The 14,109-nt window shown below is 42.4% G+C and overlaps 1 protein-coding gene across 1 annotated transcript in view; it reads right to left on the bottom strand.

Moving 5' to 3' along the window:
• The window catches only part of stan (Protocadherin-like wing polarity protein stan), a 48,863-nt gene extending 35,456 nt beyond the window's left edge, over positions 1 to 13,407 (bottom strand). The window contains 1 exon segment of the mRNA XM_086838332.1: positions 12,663 to 13,407. The gene's annotated coding sequence lies outside the window, so the exon portion shown is untranslated.
• Positions 13,408 to 14,109: the final 702 nt, after the last annotated feature.

Below are 14,109 nucleotides of genomic sequence, written 5' to 3' on the forward strand. Positions count from 1 at the left end.
ATTTGCACACGCGGCGTATGCGTAATTTGTATGCTATTATGGCGAGGGCAGAAAGACGAATTACATTAATTGCTTAGGCCCGTCGAGCAAGAGGGTTGCTATACAATAACAGGAAAATCTGCAATGGCCTTCCCTCCAGAACGCATTCAATTGTAAATTTTCACTCCCAGCCTTTGTTGATTTTTGCAGAAGCAGCTTTCATATTCCTTGATAATTGCTTCCATTCTCTTTCAGGGCTCTCCAATCTCTTTTTTTCATGTTCGCTGTTTGCAATCAATTGGATTCTCCTGGGACTTGACCAGAAATTAATTAAAATGCAAATTAATTTGCAATTATGAGAAAATCCCTTATAGAAGCTGCTGCTGCTCATAGATACTTCGTGGCATAAATTCACCATGAAATTAAATCGATATGCAAATAAGCCCAATGCCCTCGAACTAGCAGCAAAAAAAAATTAGATCAGCCGAGAAGCGGGAAGAGTAAATAATTCAAAATAAATATTTGGCCATGAATTAATTGCAATTTTACACTGTTTGCCCTGCTATCAGAAAGCTAGATGATGAAAATGTCAATTTTACCGAAAAAACGGAAATGGTTTTTATGATTTCTGTGAAAATATTACTCTTAAGAGTCAAAGGAAACTGCTAAGTGGCATCTGTTCTTGACAGTTTTGACTTAACGAAAACGTTTTAAGGAACTTTAAAATTTATGCACACCTCAACCACATTCCCAAATATTAATTCTTTTAGTAATTCCCATTGACCTATCGCCACCTTTCTGGATAAACGCCCATCGATAACCGCAGTCGTGCGTGCCATTCAACAACACACGCAAATCAACAGATGGAGAGACACACACTCGGTGGAAATGGAGGCCAATAATCGTATTATCCGCTAGGCAAATCCACTTACATCGGAATCAATCAGCCCCATTATCGTCTGGATATTCGCATAGTTACCATGACCACACAGCGACAATGGAAAACACACTCGCAGGGCGAAGGAAAATGGCCAATCAGTGGAAATCTGGGTAAGCAAAGTGCATGACTCTGGAGCCATCTGAAAGACAGTATGTCTAGGGTAAAAGGGTATTCCAATTATATACAGGAAAGGAGTTTTTCCACACATAAAGGAATGAAGTATATTATTTGTTTTTTTGAAGTGCAAGCTAAGGTAAAATTTTCTTGAGGAAATAATTGAACATGAGCTTATGGGAATTCATAGGAAGAATATTTAGTTATATTTATGAAAGTTAAAAATCGGAAAATATCAAAGCTTTTACTGATCCATACGCCTCACGGTATGCCACACCTCAGCACTTCCTGGGTATCGCATGGTCGTCTCCCCCAATATCAGCCCGTTTCTTTCCCTTTTGGAGTTGGGGCATATGTTAAATCAGTCGGCGATAGCATCGAATGCCAAGAGGGAAGTTGAAAAGTGGCAAAGTGGGCGGAGTTGAGGGGTCGAAATCAAAGGTTAATCACCCCTGCAGGGCACGCAACACAAACACAGTGGCATTAGCTCCACTCTTGTGTGTGTGTGTGTGTGTGTGTGTGAGTGTGTGTGAATGGGATTCGATGCGAGACTTGGCCAGAAGTTGGAGTTAAGGACACAACTTGGGCCAACCAAGGGTGGGCCTGGCAGCCCTTCTGCTCCCAAAAGCCATTTTCCTCCCCCCCGCCCCCACAAAGAAGGCGCACAGCTTTTTGCAAAATGGCGCACTCACATATGCAACTGTGTGCGAGAGTGTGTGTGTGTGCGGGTTACCACTTGAAGTTCTCGATTTGACTCGAACTGAACTTTAGCGTGTTTCAATACCATAAATACTGCACGCCTGTCTGCCCCTGAGAGAAACAAAGGCGGAAGGAGTCACACATATGTGGCAGACAGACGACACATAAAAAAAATATATCACCTTAATATGTCATCAATTTTGGTTTATTTTCTGTTTTAGACTTTGTATCGAATCTAGTTTTAAACAGGTGATTGATGATCAAATTGATTTAGATACATATTCTTATGAAAATAAATAGATCACAAGATTTTGGATTTATTTTCTTTCGAAAAAATAAAGTTTAATGAAGCATTTTAACCCATACTTTGGGATTTCTTACAGTCATTTTGATCTATGTTATTTAAGGGTGTCTGTAAGTGTCAGACAAAATAAAGCCTTTTTAAACTTTTAAGGGAAAGCCAATGAAGATTCTTTAACACACCATACATTTCTTTTAATAATCTTTACTTTTTCCAGTGCAAAGATTTACTGGTTAGACCGAAAAAAGTTTAACCAAAAAGCATAAACAATATCTACCTGTGTTATGGCCAAAGTTTTCTTTGCAACTTTACCCCAAAGAATGTATTTCCTCCCATCCTTAAGCAGGAAACAAGAAAATTTATCTTTTTCGAATCGCCCCGGATTGAATGTTAAATGTCGCTTAAACCTTATGGCATATCAATTAATGTCTTAGTAATTGTAAATTTTAATCATGGAAAGTGGACCCCGCATAGCTGATGAGCGCCATTGGACTTTTGAGTTGACAAATGACGGACGGATGAATCATCCTTCACCATGACTCGCAACCCCCTTTCCGGAGAGTCCTTTTTAGCACACAATCAAAATCCATACGAAATGAGCTGCGCGCTGCTCCTTGTTAGCTCGCTCCTTCGGTTGATTATTTTTTCATTAGCGCCGCCTCGGGGCTAGGAACTCCCAGGGGGTAGGGGAATTTTCGCCACACGAAAGAAATGTCACAGTCCATTCTTATTTATTGGAATAATTTCCGGAGTGTTTCTGTCACTCATTTAAGCTTTTCCTTTCCAACGACTGCATGGGGTGTGGATCGTAGAATGAATCATTGGATTTACAAAGCTTTGCATAAACAAATAAAATAGAATAAAAAGAAAAACGCTGGCAAGCACGCCATGTTGGGGTGCGGACGAGAAAAGCCCTCAAAAGTGGAAAATTTATATATTTTAGAAACATAAATAAAGCTGGCCAAATGCAGGGGACTAAATGTCAAACATTCGTTGGTCCTTCTCCCAGCCCTCGGTGCCGGCCTTTGATGCAGCTCGTCGAGGCGTTGAATGCCACCCTCGCTTTGAGGCCCCCTTTTTGCTCTCTCTTTTTATTCTATATCCCCTTTCTCCCCGAGTTCCCTGTTTCCCTCTATTCAACTCTTCCCTTTCCCGCCTTTGACCGCCAAGCCTTAGCATTTTGTAATAGAGTTTAATGCAACTTTTGCGGCAGGATGGCTGGCTGGCTGGCAAAAGCCTTTTTCCACAGACACACAAAAACGGCTGCAGAGAGTGAGAGTGCCGGGCAGGACCCGACACGAGTCCTAACAGAGAACTTCCCTTAAACGCAATGCATAGAAAATGCTAGAGCCACAACAAGGAACAAGAACAACAGCCGGCATTTTGCCGAAAAAAGGGACTTGCTCATGCCGAATTTATTGATTTTTGCTGCCGCCGCATCCTCAATGAAACGCACACGTAGACACAAAAGAATATATATATATATGTGTGTGTATACAACGTGTGTATGTGTTTGTGCACGTATATCCTCCCCATTTTTTGGCTAGGCAGCGGCGATCGAGAGCAACCACCAAAAGCGCCGAATGCGTGGGGTGGTTTCCTTTTTTCGTTAGTTTTTCACAGCAACAACGAAGCTAACAAATGGCAACAGCAACAACAATAATGTAAATGCAATCAGCAACAAAAACAACAAAAGCAAAGAAGCAAGAGCAAGGACATCATGTCCGACAGCTGTTCTCCACTTTCGAGCACACAATAAGGACGATGAGCAGGCGATGCGACGCCAACACGGATGCTGCTGCTGCTGCTGATGATGATGCTCCTTATGATATGCAAATATTTGCGCGAGAGCAATAAACGCAGCATTTTCTTCCAGTGTAAGAGGAATAACAACAGACAGAAAGACGGATAGATGGGAAGGAAGGAAGCAATTGCCAACAGGACCCAGGGAAAGAGACAGATACAGATTGAGAGACAGAGAGAGTGAGAGCGGCAAGTGACGCATTAATGCCCTTCGCATATTGTCGGCAATTGTTGGGGACATTTTTTTTTGGGCAAAGACATTTTGAAATAGACGAATACAGGACTCCCTCCGTAAAATAAAACATTTGAATTATCGTTGAACAATATATTACAGGTAAAACCCTGAATCATGCTTAAGCATCAGTTAAGATAAAGTTAATTAATAATAATAATAAAACGCGACCTTATAAACAGACTAGAAAACCCTTCCTACTCCATATTATTCTAATTCAAGTTTACAACGGCATAAAAGGGTTCTTAAAAAGGTATAACATTAATTAATTAAAAGATTAAACAAACTCCCAAAATCCTCTTTTAAAACTTCGAGATACACATTCAATTTAAATGCCACATGATAGCCATTCAGTTAACCCAAGAAAATCATTCTCCACCGCTTCAAAACCCTCTCAAAACATTCGATTTTCATCACATTTCGGTGACATCAGCCACGGAGTGTTAGGCTTACATTCGGGGTCATAAATATCCCTTCGCTGCTCCTTGGGCCTTGTGCCAAAATGCGTGACCAAAAGTTAATGCCCGGATCGGGCAGGGTAAAAACAACAATAACAGACAACAACAGCTCAAAGGATGGGTGATGGGCTACAAGTGTTTGAGTTGCCGAGCTCCAGACCCCGGGCCCCGGGCCCCGGGACTCTGGACTCTGTTCTAGACAAATGCAAACCCATTACGGAGAGATGATGATAGCCGGAGAGGGATCCCGGATTTAACGGTGTGAGGATTGGGTCTGAGACTGGCATTGCGATGAAGGTCTTGAGGCAGAGCTTGATATGCAAAGGAGACTCGACAAATTACGAGAGGCGGCCAAAGCCACCGCCGAGGCACACATGAATGGGCATATGCAGACGGAAAATCGGCAAAGAGCCGAGCGAAATAAAAAATAAACAAAAATCCCAGGGATACGACGGTGTGCTCCACTCACTCAGCCAGGGTAAGAACCAGGTAACTGGTTACTGGTAACTGGTAACTGCAAACTGCCTGCCACGCCCCGTTGCACGTTGAGCACACCTGCATGAGTCATGCTGCCCCCCGGTCGTCGCATTTTGGATTTCTGTTTATGTTGCACGAGAGTTTATTACGGCAAGCAGCAGCAAGGACAAGCAACCCTGCTGGATGCACAGAGGAAAAATAAGGACCCTAGAAAAATGTATCTCTACATACAATAATGGAGTTCGTTATTAAAATATAAGAGATAATAATTGAGAGATAAGCAAGCATACAATTTCGAATTTTTTGATAGTGCAATATATTAAAAATTAATATGAAAATGTTATTTTTCCCGTGTGACTTGCCTTCCCTTTGAGACCCGGGTCCTGTTGGCCGTCTGCTGTCTGCCGACTGCCGCCTTTGCCTCTGGCAGCGGCATTTATGGCGTAAACTTGTTTAATATAATGAACACTGCGGAGCAAAGTCAGGCGGAACGTGAGGTGAGTCAGCCTGCCTGCAACGGGAATCCTTCCTAGAGTAGCGCTAGGCTAGGAGAAGGAGGGTCGCGGGAGAAGGGCTGTGTCGGTGGCGCGTGGAAAACCCACCCTAAGGGCCTGCCAGATGCAGTGGAAATCAACCACCGACGAGTGGTGTTTTGGACCTGCAACCACCTTGCCGCAAATGCGATGAACAAACACAATTTCTGTCGCTCGATTGCGGCAGGATGCTCTTTAAAGATGCGCCCGAAAATAAAATGCAGCAGCCGTTTGATTGCAGCCCTCAATCTGGGCAGAAAACAGAGTGGAAATTGCTCCTGTGGCTGCTCATTAGTCCTGGCCAGACGAAAACGCAAAATGTCAGGCTGGTCTCTGTGCCGCTCTGATTGGAATCGACCGCAAAGCGAGTTGTGTCATGTAAATGTGTCTCTGTAAATCAGAGTTGCTCCTCTGACTCCTTCTCGTCCTGTCTGCTAAGCCTTGTCTCCGTCTCCGTCTCTGTCGCAGACCATGTCTCGTTCTTTTGGCGCCGCCTGCTTGGAGCTTCTTCATTGGCCAACTGCGGGGCAGGAGTCCTTATGCGTTCCCCTGCAATAAACTCTTTTCCAATTCCAATTCCATCCTTTCCCTGTGTGTTTAACATGGCAAATTGTTTGCGAACGAGGCAAGCATAATTGTCCAAAGCGAACATTTGAAAAGGAAATATAACTGACATGAGATTGGATTCCGGACAAAGGGGGGAGGACTTAATGAGTTCTGGAGCAGCGGAGAAGCTTCAAAGCTTCGGAGTTTCTGCTGCCCCAATTCCCCCATTAAATCGGAGTGGCAAGTGTTTCCATAACCGCACCTAAGCGAACTTTATGATACTCATCAAAAGGATAACCATCAACTGAAATACTAACGACCCGAGGACCGACTGCGCGAATTGCAATCCATTCTGTCATTCCACCCCTTGCTCATAATTGTTACCAGCAATAAATTTCAGATAAAGATAAAGGACTAACGCAAACCGACAGAGTTTCTAACTCCGAGAAACAGACACGTACGCACGAGTATCCAGGCGAAAAAGCGAGTTCATCCTACCCACAGTCCCACACGGGTACACTGAAGAGAAAGAGTCCTTTCAAAGACGAGAATACTTAAGACAACAAGGATGTCTCTGCTTGTACAAAGGGATATATAGCTCGCAAAACATAAGTATCTGTGTCTCCAAAATTATAACTAGGGAACTATATGGGGAAAAAATATATAAACCTAAATTTCCCTCAGTGATTTGCAAACACACACTCGCAGTCAGTGAAATGCGGGATTCAAATATGAAATGGAGAGCTATCTCGGGACAAGGCCCAAATAAATTGAATGAAAAGTTTTATCTGGCAACGAGTTAAGCTTGGAGCTAATCGCATCGAAGGCGATAAACAGACTAGAGCGAGCTCGTTCGCGGTGGCAACCCTGGCCCAGATCCTGCTCGGCGAGGCGCAGCGTAAATTCAATTTGCTCAAATTGAAAATGTGGTGCGAACTTCCACTTCCGTATTGATAGGATGCCGCATACACACAGCCACACTTGCCAGTTGCCAGTGTGGCCAACTGCGTGTGGAGGGCACGTTCACTGATGGCTTAACAACTTATTTATGCTTAGCTATAGCATCCATCCCCACTCGTACACCCCAAACCAGCCCCATCGTCATGGCGACTGGTTCGGTTCTTGTTGCTTCGCTTCCTCGCGCTCCTTGTTTGCTTGTCGCGGCTTTCCATTTGTTTTTGGGGATGGCCCACAGCATCACTCCCCCTTGACACTGCTGGTGAATTGTTCCTCCGCATTTTGTCTCGCTCTCGAATAAGGGCTGGCAATTTCATTTAAATTTAATTCCACTTTCTGGCACGTTGTCAGCGCTGTCAGTTTATTCAAATTCCCTTGTACTGGCACGCACGTAAACGTACGAACGGGTGTATCGTCGTCACCTCTGCGTGTCTGCATATGAGTCAAGGACCTGGCTATAATCAAAATAATCAAAATAAATTGCAATATGAAACTATTTGCTAGGATGGATAAAGGACAGAGGACTGTGTGCGGTTCGGAATACAAAACGTACACCTTTGTCATGCCCAAGGATGTGCATTTCACTCGATGCCAAACGCCATTTGATAGTCCTGCGTGGGGATAGTATTCTATGGCATTCTATCTCAGAGGCAGCACAAGGGAATCATTATGATAATGCTGCTTTGTGACAGCAAGGATTGACATCGATACGAGGCCATCAGCCGGCGTAGCTACTACATAGTCCCAACTAATGACAGGAGCCCGCATAATTGCGTGACGCTGACGGAAAAAAGTCTAACAAATATGGGTCAACTGCCGGACAAAAGGATATACAGAGTCGCATACAGCTTCCTCGGCAGCTTTTGGAAGTTTTTCCTTTGGAGCGGCTACGAGACTCTGGGGCTGACAAATTGTATGCAATTTATATATACAAGCGTGACTGACATGCAAATTGTGATAAATTAGAGGGAAAACAGTGGCCCAGCATCGGGGGTGGTTCCAGCCCTTTTATTTTCTGGGAACACCCCCCAGAGCCTGAGCCAACTATGATAAGCAAACTTGCCGCCTGACATCAAGCCAGTGCTCTGGCGATAAAGCAAACTTGACTGATTCTGCTGCTGCTTTGGCTGCTTTCACTCGTCTGGCAATTTGATAAAGTTATTACTCGGATCGGATAGGATGGGGTGTGATGGGATGGGAGGGGATGAGAGTAGGGGGATAGTCAGTCGGTCAGCTTAATTAAGCCAATGAATTATATGCTCCACTCCGCAGTCAATGCAACCGCCTCCTACTTATGCATTCATTTTGAACTCTAATGAAGCGTAATTGATGCAGTTTCTGCATTATAAACATGTGATATCCCCCGATGAGTCCATTGCGTTGCTTTAATAAAATGAAATGCGGCGATGGCTTTTGCTTTTGCCTCTGCTGTTTGCCAATTAAGTTGCCATCAGCTGCCCCGCGGTTGGATATCAAGTGCGAAAAGTGCCGCACAAATCCCTTGCCGTAAGTTGATTAAGTAAAAGGATATCTAGAGCACTTATACTCGTGCAATTTCTAGTAACTCTATGACAATGCGTGCAGATTATCATTGCCACTGCATCACAATGAATTCAATAAGTATTATCACTTGAAAATGCATTACACAATTAATCTCGTTAGCTTTTGGTTGGAAATTATTATTCCTAATGCAATCCGAAAGGATTTATTTATCTTGCTGTTTATATATTTAAATATTGAATTCACATTTATTAGAAATAATTAATTGTTAGTCACGACATTAAATGAATGTAATCAATTTGTGGTAGCAAAGATTTTAGTTTTAATTAATAATTAATTATAAATGTCTACTATTGTGTTAGTTGTTGACAATTACTTAAATGCTTGATTTTATTTAGAAATAAGCCTGGGAGATTATCTTGTTGGTTGAATATTATTTGCTCGGAGTTAATGCCATTCATTATCGCTCAATACCATACGCTTATAGCTTAAATTGCTGACAGGCATTGTTTAACTATAAATTTGTAATAGTTTTTGTACTTACAAACTAGGCTACATCCAATTAAAAACAAGTAGCTGGGCTCCATTGTTTTCCCCAACGGAGAGAGAGAGAATGCAGCCTCATTCACTTAAGTTGACAGCTCGAGTAGCTCTCCCCGCCCCCATTGGGCAATATGCCCGCCCCTTGGAATTGATAACTCTAATTAATGCAATTGAAACAAATTCCAGCATGCAAATGAATGGGCACACATCGAGCGCTCTGGCTTTCGGGCATCCGATGGATGGATGCTTGGACATGCCGCATTAGCCAGAGTGCCATAAACTTTTGGCTCGTCTAATTGAATTAGCTCTAATGAGGTCCCACTTCCCCCGTTGCCGCCGAATCTCTGACTCACCCAGTTCCAGCGAGGTGTGAATTCCCCAAAAGCTGAAGGATACTCTGTCCTTTGGTTACCCCCACTTACATCCCTTCCCCCTTCAGTTGCTAGTTAATTTAGCAAAAACTAAAACATCGATCCTGACTGCCGAACCAGGCTGTCAATCAATCAATTTGGTCAGTCAAGCGTGGACAGGGATTGCCACCGCAACGCACGTTATGGTTGCGATTTGCAAATTCATGGAGCTTGGCTCACTTAAATTCCTCAGTTGCGTCCTAATTGCTACAGAACTGCGGTAAATTCAACTATTTTTTTGCAGTAAACACTTCAAAGGGAGACCTTTAGTGGCATATGAAATATATGGCATTTTATTTCATCAAATTTAGGTACGATTGGATTGGTCTTTTGGCCCAAGGCACTTGAATAAATATGAACTGGGATTACAAATATTTGTTGAGCGGTTTTAAATACATTTTTCATGGCCTTGCCAAGTAAGGCAAGGAGCAAAATAATTGCCCTAAATATTTAAGCATGTAATGGAATCTTCTGCAACGGAGATAGATGGCTTTCGGCAGCACAGTAAATATTTAAAAGGTATCTGCTGCTCTCGCAGCATTCATATTTCATTCTCTTTATTGGACGAGGAGTCCAATCTCCCATCCACCTGTTGGCTTTCCAGTTGAACAAATCAGAAATACAATTATCAGCAGGGCCAAATCAATACCTAATATTTCGGCTGGAGGAGCTGGGGGCCCAGACTAGGGAACGGGCCATCAATCATGCGATAGACGCCGCATGACATAACCGCTCCAGCTGCGTCTGGGCTCCATCTGTATCTCGATTTGTATCTGACTCTGTATCTGGGGGCTGCCGCTGTAGCTGCCGCTGAAAACTAGCTCGTACGTGTGTGTATATGCATCAATTAAGCTTTTATTCTAACATAACAATTTTGAATGTGGCCGAAACCAGTTTGAGTGCGGCGGCCAAGAGGGCCCGAGCCTACGCAGAAGTATCTTTCGGATAGCTGTGAACGGATAGCTGGCCAACGGAGGCCAAAACAAACAAACGAAAAATATATCTCAAAGCACTGAACTCCAATTGAAACTGACAACGTCATCAGAAACGAACTCCTTGGCATGCAAATCCTACTTCAATGTGTTTTAGCAGCTGTTAAAACACTTCGCAATGGATTTCTACAATGAATTCCACAAAAGACTGTTGATGTTTTGATGTTTAGACCCGGCCGGCCACAAATCAGCCACATTAACTGGCACGAGACACATTCAAATGTTAATTAATCAACAGGCCAAACGAGTTTTCCTTTAGCCGGCTTTGAGCCCGGGGATTGACTGAGGTTAGTTCGCTCGAAAGAACACCATCGCCGGATGAGTTGACAATTCGCGTTAAAGAAGCCAGAAAAAAGCCTCCTTTTCCTTGGCTCCTTTAACCGAATCCAAACTGATCTCTTGGCTCGCTGGAAGAAAACAAAAAAAAGACGAAAAGAAACAGGTTGCGGCTACCGAAGAGGAAGAAGGAGATGCGTTCTGGCCAGGATGATGGCCTATAGCTGGGCCGAAGTGGTTTCGGGCGAGACAGCTGCAAAACCAAGCCAAGAGAGCCGGGGCGCTAACAAACGCATTTAGAGCACAGAAAATAAATATAGCCTTAACTTATTAAATTAATATTAAATTTATACCAATAACAGCTTTAATATACATCAAATTTGTAAATAATAAGTGAGTTTTAGATATGAAATGTCAAAGTAGCAAAACAATAACCCAAGAATGGTGATAACTCATAGTTACTGATCTTGAAGACTTGACAAAGTGATCTTAATATTTTTCTCTGTGCAGAAGAAGAATGGGAAAAGGTTGGTAACACAGGAATAAAGAGTGTTGAGAAAAGAGAGTAATCGAGAGAGAGGGAGAGCAGGCAGTAGCTGAAAACCAGTCTTACAACAATTTTTCAGCTACTTGCCACTGGTGGTGGCAGGCTCGAAATGGACTTGACTCTTCCAATTGCAGCGAAGACATACCGCATTCCAACTAGAAAATCATAAAACATAAATGTGCCATAAATGTATCTGCGTATTTTCGTATCTGCGCCCCTCCAGACGCTGTTAATGGCCTCGAAAAATATCTTAATAAATTGGCAATCCGACAAAATCGCCGAGTGAATAATGTATCCAGCAGATAAGTTTGTCTTTGGGCCTGCTGAAATATTTATGCGACAGACAAAGGGCGCAAATTCGCACACACAAACGCAAAGGCAACCAACCCACGAGAGGCGACCAGTGTGAATGCAGGAAAACAAAGCACTTGCACCGCCGAGATACAGATACATTTGTATCTCGTGCAGCCGTTTGATTCCGAATTCGGTTATGTTTTGGCCCCGGCTCCCTTTGCTCTCTCTTTCTTTAGCGTCTCCTCTCTTTGCTCCCCACGTTTTAATGTGACTTTTATTGTGCTTCCTCCTTTTGTTGTCTCATTTGGTATTCAGTTTTATGTTTGTTTAGCGCTTCGCGTTGTATCTTTTTGTGGCGACTCTGAACTTTAACAGTTGCACTGTGTGTGAATGGCGAGCTTTAGCTTCAGCCTCGTCTTGGGCTTCATTGGCCAACTGTTTTGTTTTGGGCCAGTTGCTAATTGGAGCTGGCTGGACGGCCAAGAAACAGGCCCACGCAGACACTTTGAGCCTAGGCAATTTAATCGGAACTTTATTTTATTGCTGAAGCCGTAGAGTTGAAACTCTGGAAGGAATTAAGAGCACTCCCAGTCCTAAACTGTTTTAAAATTCCTACGAAAGCATAGCATAGATATGAAAACAAGTGTTATAATTCTTTTAAGATATTTTTTAAAAGTATAAACCCATTTATCACTCTGCTATTAAGTATAAAAGTAGTTTTAATCCTTATGAAACCGACAAACTAAGACCACTCCTATCTCTTAAATCCCTTGATAGGAAAACAAATCAATATAGATTCATATTCTATCTTTCTAGTTATCCTTAAGTCCCAAACTCATCCTAGATGATGTCCAAGACACCTGTAATAAAAGAATATCTCCGATTGGATAAAAGCATCGCTCTATCATCCTACCATCCTGGCAGAACGACACCTGTCATATGTCGTATATCAGGTGTCATCTGACGCACAATCCCCATTAGAATGCAACCACATGGCGCCCGCAAGGATAAATATAATATATGTATTCGTTGGGGTCCTGGCCATGATGGCGTGAACTTACAGGCCTTTGTTTCGACGTGTTTTTGCGTTTCCACGCGTCGGTGGCCAATAATCCGCTTTAGCTGCACGGCTGCATTGTTAAATATTTATAATATGGCATTTAAATTCGCACATTCGTGTGTTTTCCTTTTGCACCTTGTATTATTAGCACAAACTATATGTATGCTCGGGTATTATAATCACTCGCCAGTTGCTGGACTCACTGTTGCACTATGACTTTAATTATTCGGATGATCGGAACTCGGTAGGAGAGGGATGAAAACTCCATGCGATATAAGTTGACTGTAAATTTTTCGCGGAAAAGCCAACGCACTTTTCGGAAAACAGATACGAAGAGGGCAAAGCCGCCGCGCGAAAAAAGGAAGAGAGCAAAGCGCGCTGGCGAAAAAAAAACCGGTAATTTCGACCGTCGCCGTTTTGTGTTACTCTAACTTTACAATTGTGTTTGCCTTTGCTTGTGGCTTTGCTTTTGACTTTGCCTCTGGTTTGACTTTGCAGAGACGCGCACGCGTAACCCCGAGCGGAGAATAATCGTAGTTCCTGGCCAGGAGCTCTTCCGCGTCCAATTCGAATTAGTATCTTCTAAATTTGTGTCTCAGTCAAGAGCCACTGTCAGAACTTTTCGAATTTAACACGGCGCACGAGCATCGTTTTAGTCTTTTCACGAAATTCAAACTTGGCCGCGCTCAGGAGAACCTGTTTTTGACCGTATCAACCCGCACGCCACGAGTTTTGTTTTCCAACTGAATTGTCAGCCAGTTTCACCAAACGACTTTGCCCAACCAACCCCTGCAGCAGTGTTGACAGTTTAACTTATTTCAGGCAAGACCCAAGAATATTTGAAATATTAAAGGAAAAATTTTATTTATTATTTATTTTACAAGTGATTTTATCACGATAAATATAAAAAATAAAAAAGAAATCTGTATTTTGGACCATGTAATGCATGGTTTACTTACTTCTATTGTATTATTTGGAATAAGTTTATATTATGAAGGATAAGTGGAAGGTCAATCAACTTTCCGTTTTAATGTTTTCATTTTAAATAATATATTTTTTATTTTTCATTCCCATCTTTATTAATCCTAATTCAAACAATATTTTAATATTAACTTTATTAATTGTCATAAAAAAGTATAAGCGGTTTCACAAAGCCTTTAATAAAACTTATAACTAAAGTTCTTACTAAAAGTTATTTAATATTGGCTGGACAAAAAAATAGTTGTATATATAATCTCGGTTATAGATTCTTCTTCAATCATATCTCATTAGCTTAATTTTGCTCAGAATCTAGCTTATATGGGTGTTAATAACATGGCAACACTGGTGTCAGAAACTGAAGCCGTGTCTGAAGCTGAATGGGAAGCCGAGCAGAGCCGAGCCGTTGCACAGTGGGGTTATTTTGGGGTTTTCGGTGCAAAAAGCTTAACTTTTTTTTTGTTTTTGTG

This window comes from Drosophila serrata, unplaced genomic scaffold, assembly GCF_035046125.1.
Source record: "Drosophila serrata isolate PLE 108 unplaced genomic scaffold, ASM3504612v1 contig_347, whole genome shotgun sequence".
Lineage (NCBI taxonomy): Eukaryota > Metazoa > Arthropoda > Insecta > Diptera > Drosophilidae > Drosophila > Drosophila serrata.